Source organism: Dryobates pubescens, chromosome 9, assembly GCF_014839835.1.
Source record: "Dryobates pubescens isolate bDryPub1 chromosome 9, bDryPub1.pri, whole genome shotgun sequence".
NCBI lineage: Eukaryota > Metazoa > Chordata > Aves > Piciformes > Picidae > Dryobates > Dryobates pubescens.
The window spans coordinates 32,947,276-32,958,875 of record NC_071620.1 but is presented as its reverse complement, the minus strand read 5'-3'; the positions used below and the strand labels follow the sequence as shown (position 1 = coordinate 32,958,875).

The 11,600-nt window shown below is 41.2% G+C and overlaps 1 protein-coding gene across 1 annotated transcript in view; it reads left to right on the top strand.

The window, feature by feature from the left end:
* Positions 1 to 8,860: 8,860 nt before the first annotated feature.
* RNF144B (ring finger protein 144B) overlaps positions 8,861 to 11,600 on the top strand; it is a 49,164-nt gene continuing 46,424 nt past the window's right edge. Inside the window, exon 1 of the mRNA XM_009906577.2 lies at positions 8,861 to 9,391. The gene's annotated coding sequence lies outside the window, so the exon portion shown is untranslated. The remainder of the gene's footprint in view (positions 9,392 to 11,600) is intronic.

Below are 11,600 nucleotides of genomic sequence, written 5' to 3'. Positions count from 1 at the left end.
ATAGGGATGCTGGAGATGCTTCATATCTGGATCCTGCCGAGTTTGCTCTCTGTAAGGCTACTGGGGAATGCTCTTTGTTGTCCTTTTGGTTATGTTGTTTGAAAAGCCATGAAGTTAAACAAAGCTAAAAGGTTATTTTAAGAGCTGGTTTTAGAAAGGAAAAAAAATTGGCACCATTGGAAGAGCTTTTCCTTTTATTATATGTTAGAAATGTTATAATTGTTAGCAATGTTAGAAATATGCTCTAAGTGTGTATGATTTTTCTTCCCTTTCACTTGCCTTTTTTTCATTAGGGTCAATGTACATTACACATGAAACAAAAGCAGGGAGAGAGACAGGAGAGAGTTATGCTCTGTCTCTTCATGCCACTATTAATGTCATATTCAAGAGAGACAAATGTCTTTCTTGCCTTTGGCCCTTGCTCTCCTTAAACTTCATGTTCTTTCAGACTTCCTTGTCAGACTGGAAGTTTCTATCCATCAGCCTCCTGCATGTGGAAACTGACCTAACTGTGGTCATGTGAAAAAGGAGAGAGATGTCAGGACTTTGTCCATGTAAGTAGGTCAGTTGTTTATACTCTTGTCCCAGCCCTATTTTTCTTCTTCCACAATGACCCCTGTGACTTAGGAAATAGCTTTTCCTCAGATTTGTAAGTTGCAGTCATGCAGACAGTTATCCTAAGGATAGTGTAAGGAGAAAATTAGTTATTTACTGGTAGGAAGAATTCACTGAGCACCTTGAATTCATATACCCTCGTCACAGAAAACCAGAACTCATAAAATCTGCATGGATTCAGAGTTCACAGCTTCAAAGCTTTGTTTGTATCATACAGTGCAAAGTGGTTTTGTAAAGTGAATGATAATTTTTGTCCCTGACTAGTTTGTTTTGTCATATCCCAGAAACCACACATGTATGTATAAAATTAGAAGTTGGAAGATATACCTAAACCCGTTTCAATTTCCTTCTGACAAGTATAAGGGAGTTAAGTAGAATCAGTGGATTTTCACAGATGAAGTCATGCTTAACAAAAAGACAAGTTCACTTGTAATTTCTTCAATGACCTCAGATAGTATTGAAGCAGAAAATATTATTTGCTTGGATTTTAGCAGTGTTTGGAAAAGCAATGGTTTTGGTGTGCCTTTTGCCCTTCTGCCCCTGCTCAGTCTCATTAACTGATGGAAGTCCTGTTGTAGGCTTTTATAACCATAACATTAGGTACCTCAGGTCCATCTCATCTCTGACCTGCCTGTCCCTGACTCCAGAAGGTATAGTTGTATTATTAAGCCACTTCATTTTAGCTGTCTTTGAAGCCTGTAGTAGGGCCTCATCACGATAAGGCAAAGCAGTCAGACAAGACACTGTCTTGGGCTGGAAGGAATAAAGCTGTCTCTTAATATTTCCAAAGAAGGATAGTTATGAGCTGGAGGCAGGACATAAGAAGCAGTAGAAATGAAGAAGTGAAAAGAGTGTGGACATTTTTTTCTTATGACAAGGACAGGTTGATGACCTCCTGTGTTACAGAGGAAGCTTCCTCTCTTGGCTGCTGGGGTGGTTCTGCCCTCTCAGATTTTTAACTGATGGTGATTCAGATGTCTGGAATCACTGCAATTCTAGGTACGTTACCAAAACACTGATTAAAAGTCAACGGATTGTGTCACTTTGGGCACACAGTCAAAAGGGAAAAAACCCAAAAGTCTGTGCATAATTGAAAGTCTGTGCCAGCTCTGAAGCTCAGCTGTAAGCACAGTTAATAGAGAATCAATTCATTTAACCAAGCCTTAAGTTTTTCTCATACAAACTGTATATACTTTTGTGGTGGTTTGGGGTCTCAGGTACCTTTAAGATGACCACAAAGTCCTCCAAAAAGACAGAGGGTCCTAAGGGATGGACTGGTTGTCCCAGGATATCTCAGTGTGTTACTCTCTTCCGATTTTCTGTATCAGACTATTTAAAGCAGCATCTAGTTGATACCATTCTCCTTTTGCTTTTCCTCTCCTCTCTTCCTGAGAAGAGCTTGTGCCTGTTTATCTCATGGTTTGTGTGTGGGGAGACGGCACTGGCTCTCAGGGGAATGTTGAGCTGCGTCGTAAGGCCTGGGGAAGCTTGGTAGGCCTGAGGAGGTGGGGGGTACAGTTGTGGCTTACTCTTGGGCCTGCTGAAGCTGGTAGGGGTGGAGGATTCTGGAAGGTTGTGGCCTGGTACGCTCATCCTAATTTGTGAATGTACTCATTCTACCTGAATGTCTTTTGTATATATACTTCAAAATAGAATTTCCATTAAACTTCCAATCAGTGTGCAGTATTTTTATTTTTACTCCCCAAAAAGGATTAAAATATCTTTGTGTCCTCTGGTCCCGAGTAGCTCGTGGCTCAAAACCAGGACAACTTTTATTACAACTGTATACTTGCCTAAAAAGAGAAAAAAAGAGAAAAGAGAAAATATTGGTGCCCCCTCTTCGATGTGTATGTGGTATGGGCACCTCAGTTACTTTATAGATTACTCTTTTTGCAGCTAGAAATTCTCACTTGTTACTTGATCCTCCAAAGAACCGAGCATCTCCACACCTGTTTGCATTACACATAAACATGGGAGCAAGGCAAGCTCTTTGTTTTTGTTTTACTCCAGCAGTTCATGGGGGAGCTGGTTTGGAGGAAGCTACATGTGCTTTCCATCTGGGCAAGCAGACCCACTTGTGCAGGGTAGGCTCAGAGCCTGAGAGGTGTCCTGTGTCTTCAGCTGCTGTGTCACTAGGAATAGTGCCATCACATCACTGATGTGTCACATCATCTGGAGGTATTACTGGATGAAAGGCTGGACATGAACCAACAATGTGCACTCGCAGCCCAGAAAGCAAATCATGTCCTAGGCTGTATCAAAAGCAGCATGGCCAGCAGGTCAATGGAGGTGATTCTGCCACTCAGTTCTGGTGAGTCCTTACCTTGAGTACTGTGTTCAGCTCTGGAGTCATCAGTACAGGAAAGACATGGACCTTTTTGAGCTGGTCCAGAGGAGACCACAAAATTATCAGAGGGCTGGAACACCTCTGATCTAAAGAGAGGCTGAGTTGGGGCTGTTCAGTCTGGAGAAGAGAAGGCACCACATAGACCTTATAAGCACCCTTTCAGTACTTAATAGGAGCCTACAGAAAAAGTGGAGAGGGACTTTTTGTCTGGGAGTGTAGTGATATGATGAGGGGTAACTGAAAGAGGCTATATTTAGATTAGAGGAAATTATTTTTAATAGGGTGGTGAGGCACTGGGACAGGTTTCCTATACAGGTGGTAGATGCCCCATCCCTGGAAACATTCAAAGTTAAGTTGGACAGGGAGTTCAAGGCCAGGTTGTGCTGAGCAACCTGATCTACTTAAAGTTGTCTTTGCTGACTGCAGGGTGGTTGACTAGATGACCTTTAAAGGTCCCTTCCAATTGAAACCATTCTTGCCATCTGGAGGGTTTGTATCTGCACTTACTGTGGACGTAGGTAGGGACTCAGTGGCTTTGTGAACCAAGGACTGTCGTATCTCATGTCACAGGAGAAGGTCAAGGGGAAGGGTCACAGTAGCCTGTCTTTTTCTTGTATCTGAGTGCAAATAGGTGGCCCAGGATAGATCCTAGGTTGAGGGTGTTGTGCTGGCTGGCCCTGAGCTGGATGTTTGTAGCTCAGAAGCAATTCATCAACATTTTATTTATGGCAGATAATATCAGCTCAGCTTGTTTGCACAGCCTGGTTCATAATTTAGTAAACAGGCAGGAGCTAGAGGAAGCTGAAGATTTATGTAGAGCTGATGCAGAGCTGTTCAGTTGCTGGTGGCAAAACAGGCCGCTTCTGATGGCGATGCCAGTAGAGCTCTGCCACCAGCAAGGTCTCCTGTAGAGGCAAATGTAATTTCTCTGAATGCTTCCAGACTCCAAGGAGACAAGTTGCACTCGAACTCTTAATGTCAAAGCCATTGGCTTTGATCTTTAAGCTTTCTAATCACCCCAAACCAGGCTGTCTCCTCACTGTTTTCTGGCAAGACCATATGGTTCTTTCCTCTAGCACTGTTATATATGGATCAAATACCAAAAGCTAGTTCCCAGTATGTCAGGAAGTACTTCAGAGTATAAACACAGGAAAAATATCTATAAAGCAGAAATACTGAACTTGATGAAAGCCATATGATCATGTTTAATTAATATTACATTTTACCTTGTTCATCCAGCAGGATGAGTATAAGTCACCTACCACTTCCCTTTGTGTCTGAGACAAATCCACGTGTTTTGAGATCATAATGATTATAAATGTTCAGTAGAGAGTGTTCCATCCCACTCACCTTTTTACTGGAAGATAAAAACCTCTTTAGATTTCTACCTGCTATTCTTTCAAAATCATTTAACTTGATTTATTTCAATCCAATGCAAGCCACTAATAAAGCTTTACTATATTTTAGCTAAAGGGAATGGTGAAGATTTCAAGCCTGGTTTGTGGGTGCCTAGCTCAAATACTGAGTCAGATGGTTGTAGAATAGGGTTACTTAAGCAGGAAAAGATGAGATCCTGGTTTTCCTCTGGGTATTCTGAGTAAAGCTGGTCTGCATGCAGAATGTTACATAGCTCTGTATTCCTTGCACTAACATCTGATTTCTAGCATTTTGTGACTACATAAATACATATATTGAAAAGAGATACTTTGAAAAAAACCATTAGGGTTATGAAGGTAGCACAAATTATTTTTTAATGGTGTAGTTCCCCCTTTAAAACAGCTTCCATTGAAGAGAACTATTCTTACCCCATGACATCAGGGATATCACACTTGCAGCTTCAGTTAATATACGTATACGCACTGTGCAAAGCCCCTTTGTGTTTTCTTTTCAGTGTTGGTTATGTTACATATTAATACCTTTTTTCCTTGTGAAACTCTCTCCCATATAAAAATATTTTATTTTTTTTTTTCCAGAGGAATATGGGTGATTTGCTCATAGGGTGGCTAAAGATGTATTTTGCTTAGGCTGTGGTTTTACACAACTTTTCTCAAAACCTGTCTGTATTTTACACTTATGGACAGCAATTCTTTTTCAGGGTATTTGTATTTTATTAGTTGAAAACTCTGCTGGGTTAGTGAAAATGTCTTCTTTTTCCTCACAAGCTGATCCTAGTTCTTTACGTAGAGTTATGTGATGGTTTGGCCCTGACTGGGGGCGAAATGCCCACCAAAACTGCTCTATCACTCCTTCTCTTAGAGGGACAGGGGAGAGGGAAAAATATAACAAAAGCCAGTAATAAGGTAGAAGCAATTTTATAATAATGATAAGCAAAGCAATAGACTGTGGGGAAGCAAAAGCAGAGAGAGATGTTAATCTCTGCTTCCCATCAGCAGGACGGTGGTCAGCCTCAGAAAGCAGGGCTCTCTACACTTAATGGTTCCTCTGGAGGACAGACACCATGGATGAATCCCCCCAACTTCTGCTGTCATATGGCATGGAATATCCCTTAGGCCAGTTTGTGTCAGCTGGCCTGGCTATGTCCCCTCAGCATACTCTCGGGGCAGGGAAACACTGAAAAAGCGCAGCCTGGGTGCACGGCTCAGCAGTAGCCAAAACCCTGGTGTATTATCAATCAACACTCAGTTACAGCACTGCAAAACACAGCACTGGAGAGATGCTTAGGAGAATTAACTCCAGCTCAGCCCAAACCCAATACAGTTATAGTGAAAAACTGTTAGATTTACACTAACTCAGTGTTTTAACTTGCTGTTAATAGTATTCTGTTTGTAGGATGTGAGAGATCTTCTTAGTGCTATTACTTTTTTACCTTCCTATGTCTAAATTAATTAGTAATTTTAGTTAATGCCAAAGTGGCTTAGTCATTTTATGAGTATTTCAAGTAGCTGCAAGGATGACACAGCAATGTTAGTAATTAACTATGCCAACCTCTATTTTTATTTTGGATAGTAGTAACTCAACTAAAAATTCATGGTGATGTTACATTTTGGCATGTTGGCTCAGTCATTCATTCCCCCAGCCCTGGAGTTATAAAAGCATCAGTTAAGAGGGCCCAAAAAATAATTAGACCCTCTCAGTTTTGTGCTTTATATCACAGTTAGCAAAGAAGAAAGCAAACGGGGAGGGTTTAGCTTGTGCTTTGACTGGCATTGTGTGACATTCTGAACTTGTATTTTATATTTATTTGTTGGCTCAGAGAGGAAATCAATCAGTCTGGCATCAGAGATTCAGAGATTTGAGCTGGGTAGCAATTTTAGCATGACTCATAACACTTCACAAAATTAGCTTGCCAAGAAGATATTCCTCTGTGAAACTATGAAGTACCTGGGGTCGAGGTATATAGCTGGAAGAGAAATAATTTTGACAGAATAGTTCTAAACAGTCCAGCTCTCACCTTTTGGTGATACCAATAGAAAGAATCATTAGTATTGATTATCTCAGGTCCCTATAGCCTGAGGTCTTGCACAGAGCCACATCACCTTCAGCTCGTCTTTGTTGCAGAGATCCTCTGTAAGCACAGAAGTGAAGACAGAAGCAGGGGAACAGCCAGCTGTCCACAGAGCATCAGTAAGTGATTGTCCTGCATGTAGAACTGGACTCCACAGTTTTGGGTTTGATACTGCCATCCTGCCTCATGCCAGCTTCAAAATTAAGGTGCTGGCTGGAGCAAAGTATAATGGGGCTTGAAGTTCAGCTTGTAACATGGGAGGTGTCATGTTCCGGTTACTGATGTTGAGTTCTGAGTTGTGGGTGTTGGCTCTCTTCCACGGAGATGGCAGTGGGACTGGGAGGGATGGGGGTGTAACTCGCTTGCTTTTGCTTGCTGCTGCTTTCTGCTAAAAGGCTAAGGTGATTGTGCATTTGTATTGTGATCACCTGATTTCCTCAGTAAAATCTTATCTCACTTTTTTTTTGGTCTCAACCTGGATTCTTTTTGTGTATTGTTTCTCCCACACTTCTCGTTGGGAGAGGCAGACAGGTTAACCTGCTGGTTCAGTTTTAACCCATTACAATACTCTAGAAGTGGAGTACTGTCTTGAGAAACATTCAGGATGTGTCTCACCATTTTGATGATGTCTAAGGAAAAATTAATTTTCCTGTAAGCAGTTTTGCACGCTTGTAACTTTCTTGCATAGAGAGACAGGGTTGGGAAATGGATAAAAATATCACGTGGCATTTGCAGCTGAAGTTTCCAGAATTTATCTGCATTTTAATAGACTAATCTAGTTGTCTTAATTCAGAAGAACAGCCCCCTGGATACAAGCTGGCCTCATCATTTATCTGAAGGAAAGATGATTAGGGTTTTTTTGCAGTTGTTTCTTTTGACTGGTAGAAGCTACTGCAGTGAAGATTGTTTTCGTTTTAGTGTGCCGTCAAGGAGTAAGTACCAAACCAGATGCTACTTTTGCCACTTTGTTACTGGCAGCTGCTCTGCTCTACTTCTGGATTTACTGACTGGCCATTTTCCCTACATTAGTGACTTAATTTCTTTCATCTTCCTTGAGATAATTGTCCTTCTGCTGGTGTTTAGCACAAGAGCTCAGAGCAGGATGACTTTTCTTGCTGTGCTTCATCTGTGGCCTCGCAATTACCTGTGCGATGGAGGCAGAACAGCGAAGGTAGCAGTTGCAGAAGAAAATGTAGGACCTGGATCAGAAGAAGGGAGAAGAGAGGGGAGATAGGGAAAAGACAGTGAGAGAATCTTAAGATATGTCATACTAGAACAGAAGATGGAGGATAAAAATCCCACCACTGAAGGAGACTCCTTTTTTAATGATGAAATTTGAAACAGATTTCCAAGTTTTCACTGCATCTTTGCAGCCAAAAAATAGCTCTAAGCTCCAGGTCTTTCTTGAGCACTGTCTTGGGTTGGTCACCGCTGAGGGGAAAAGTCTGGTGCTGGTGGGAAATGCTCCACTAGCTCAACTGGCAAATGTCTGTGACATGGTTGCCTAATCCTATTGTAATCCTACTGATGAATATTGTAGGGATTAACATGATACCACATATTGGAAGGGCTGTATTTTTTCTGGTGATTATTCCCTCTCTTTCCTGATAGAAACGTATATAATGTCAAATAGATTCGTAACATTGGTAGTTATGTGCAGGAGGAAGGAGTATGTTGTAATTCAAGCAAAGCTGTAATGCATAGGTGCAAGGGGGCTGAAGTAAAGTTGCACAAGCTTTATGCCTTTTCATGAATTAATCAGATGCCGTGCAATTGTCTGAAAATAACTGAAGGCTCAGCTGTGAGCTTCTGTACACCCTGGAAGAAATGCCTATGCATCAGTCTTCACAGAAAATTACTGAAGGCAAAATGCCAGCAATAATCACATGAAGTACAGAGGAAACTTACTTCATCATCGAGAGAAAATTATAGATTAGCATCTATACTTGTTTCTCCCTCTGTTTTTAGGCACCCCCTGCACTCAGATATGTCTGTACTTGTTATCTGTGGGTGTGGTACATTTCCTACAGCAGGAAAGGTTCTTGAGGGGTCGGTGTCATGTGGCACAATAACACCTTCTCCTACTGCATGACTGGTGTGATTCACACCTGTAGGTTTGGAGCACAGAGCTGCAGAATTTCCAGTCCCTATTGTGGCAAGCCCAGCTTAAAGAGCCAAAATTTTATTATTGGCAGAATAAGCAGAGCACCAGCATTATTAAGCAGGCAGATTTGAAATCACACCGATATTTGTGAGTTTAGAGTTTTTGCTCCTTTTCTCTGCAATACAAAGAAATCACTTTTCTTTTAGATGACATTTTTCACAGCTAAACAGAAGCCGGCAATGTTTCAGACATCATCTGCTGGCAGGGCAGCTGCTATGCAAACTGCTATCCTAACATAGGTTAAAAGGCAATTGGGAGGGTGCTTGTGAGTGTCGTATCTAGTGCCTTGCCTCTTTCGGTTTTATCTTCTCAGGGCTCAGATGAGATTTATGATTGCAAGCAGCACAGATATCCAAATAAGAATGTAGGGTATGCATTGGCTGGAAGCTTACAGGGTTTAAGTAATCACCTGCAGTTGTATTGAGACTCGGATGGGAAGTAGGAAGTGCTGTAGTCAAGCTTCCTGTATAAATAAATGCAGCTTTCCCACAGCTACTGCATACAAGCTGTGACGTGCTTTTAAGATATAATGGCAGCATGATCTTAATAGCAGGGAGGGAATGATTTATCAGAGTAGCAGGGAGGCTGGGAGACAAGTCCTGCTGCAGTCCTAAAAAGTGTACAGCTGTCAGATACCCAGAGAAGAGGAAGGGCGTGCAAGAGCAATTTGCCTCGGCTCCTGGTTGTAAGCTTCAGGGGTTTGTGACATCGTGGTTCTTGTGAATGCTGGAATCCTGGAATCCGAGTGCAGCTACTGAAAAGTCACACAGCTGGTAGTGAATGCTACTCTCCTTTCAAGGTATGTTGGAACAGCTTTCTGTTTTTTTTTTCTTTTTCTGTCTTTCTTTAAAAGCAAAGGATACCCTGAAAGCAACAGAAACCCAGCATTTGCTTCTAATAGGAGAAAGTAAAATAGGCTTAGTTATAAAAGATAAGAGCTGGAATGATTAAAGAGCTAAAGTAAATGTTATTTGTGGTTTGGCTAAAATCAAACTGTGTGGTGCTTACAGCTAAGGCAAAAAGGAATACCGGAGTCTTGACTGTTAAAGGCACAGAAAATTAAATAGGCATCAAGTACTTCACCAAAAGGATGAAATTACTTTAGCTAAGTGTAACTTTTAAAGAAATATTTAAAATGCTGCAGTTTTGGGACATACCTGTGTGGAAAGAAGTTGCTGAAATGGCATACTGTTAGTTATATATCTGTTACAGTTTAAATACAAGAACTCTGTTCATTCCGATTAGGCTGGAGAGAGCCCAAGTTTAAAATGCAGACATTCCCTCCTGGTTTAAAGGCATTTATTCTGCCACAGCCTCATACAGCTGGTATTGGGAAGGAAAAACATGCTGATCTGTGCTATAGGTGTTAATGTAACACTTCTAATCTGTTCAAGGTTTAGGGTCATGTGGTTTATGTAAGCACGTACTTAATATACAATACGTTTGTTTTCTAGTTAGAATTTGTCAGTTTTCTTACAGTAAGAACAAAACTACATTTGCTGGTATGTTTGCACTGCTTTCTCAGTGTAAGGCTTTATCAGTACAAGGCTGCTTGGTTAATGAAGGTGCTTCAGTCTGGCTTATTATAAAGCTCTATATTTTCTGTAGTGCAAAGGCACTGTGCTTCCTAACTGTATATGTATCTCAAACACCTTCCTTCAGAGAGCACTGTAAGTAGTAAAATATTTAGGATGACTGTAGTTAAGGAAGTGTTGCAGGGTGACTTCCCTTCTTCTTGGTAAATAGACACTCAATGCTTCTAAGAAGTAAATTTTAGCAGAGATACAGGCCATGACTGAAATACCCCCATTCACCTTTCCAACTAACTGTGAGCAGACACAGCAACATGATATGTTTGGCTAACCCTCAGCCTGAAGGGCAAATGGTCTTGGTTAAGGGCAAGCACAGTGTTTAGGGTACCAATATTTCTGGAAACAGAAGTTTCAAAATCATGTCCTTAAATTCTTCTGCAACATATACACTGACCTGATTCTTGTCCTGTTTAGGATTTGTCTATGCCTGAGTTGTGAGTGGGTGTATGGGCTGTTGTCATAGCATGAAAGTGGCTGAAACCCTTCCCTCAGTGAATCTAACTACAGCACATTGATAAGGGGATGGCTGCAGTTATGCTCCCGAAAGTAATGCTTTAGGTTATGGGTTGAGAGGAATGTGTTCACAGAGGTCTAAAGCTGTGGTAAAGTGGGAGCTGTTTCTTCAAAATAAACGAGCTATTCCAGAGCCAAGCCAGTGTGATGAGAATTGAACTCTTTTTTTCTTCCATGCATTTTACTGTCCAGTAGGGTATATAACACAAAGTGCTAGCTGTTCATACTAGAACATGAAAACTTCCTACACTTTATGGAGGAATAGCATTTGGCAACCAGGTCTAGTTTCTGTTCCACATGCTGAGCTATATTGTGTGCTCCTTGTTGCTAGACACTGTCTTCTTTCCCACAGGTTGTGACATTTTGGTGATTTTGTGTGGTGGTATTCTTTGGAGCAAAAGTTAATAATAGAAAGAGCAAACACTAAGGAATTGTTTCTCTCTAGCTAGATTCTTGATTTACACTAGATTCTCTAAATGCTTCATAAGCGTTGTAGAAATAAATCAACAGCATGGAAGTGGTTATCTGACCTTTCCTTTCTGCTGGAGGAGGAATGTATGTACTTGTCCTTTTTATCCTCTTCAGTTTAAAATGCAACTGTGAGAAGCAGTAAGTCACTTTACAGGAAAACAAGCAGTGCTAATACTCAGCCATGTTCCCAGTTCATTATTATGCCTCTGATTATATCTATGTACAAGTCTGAGCTCTGTGCAAATCCACCCTGTCCAGACCTTTCAGTGTCACTATCTTCAGTGGTGGGACCCAGTGGGGTGTACTACTTTGATGTGTAGCTCAGAGCACTTCTGTAGACATACTATCACTCTTCTTCCATGGGGAGTTTTCTTGAGTGTGTCTGAAACTACACGGTGCCTATAGATTGTACATGCCAGATCCATAAATATC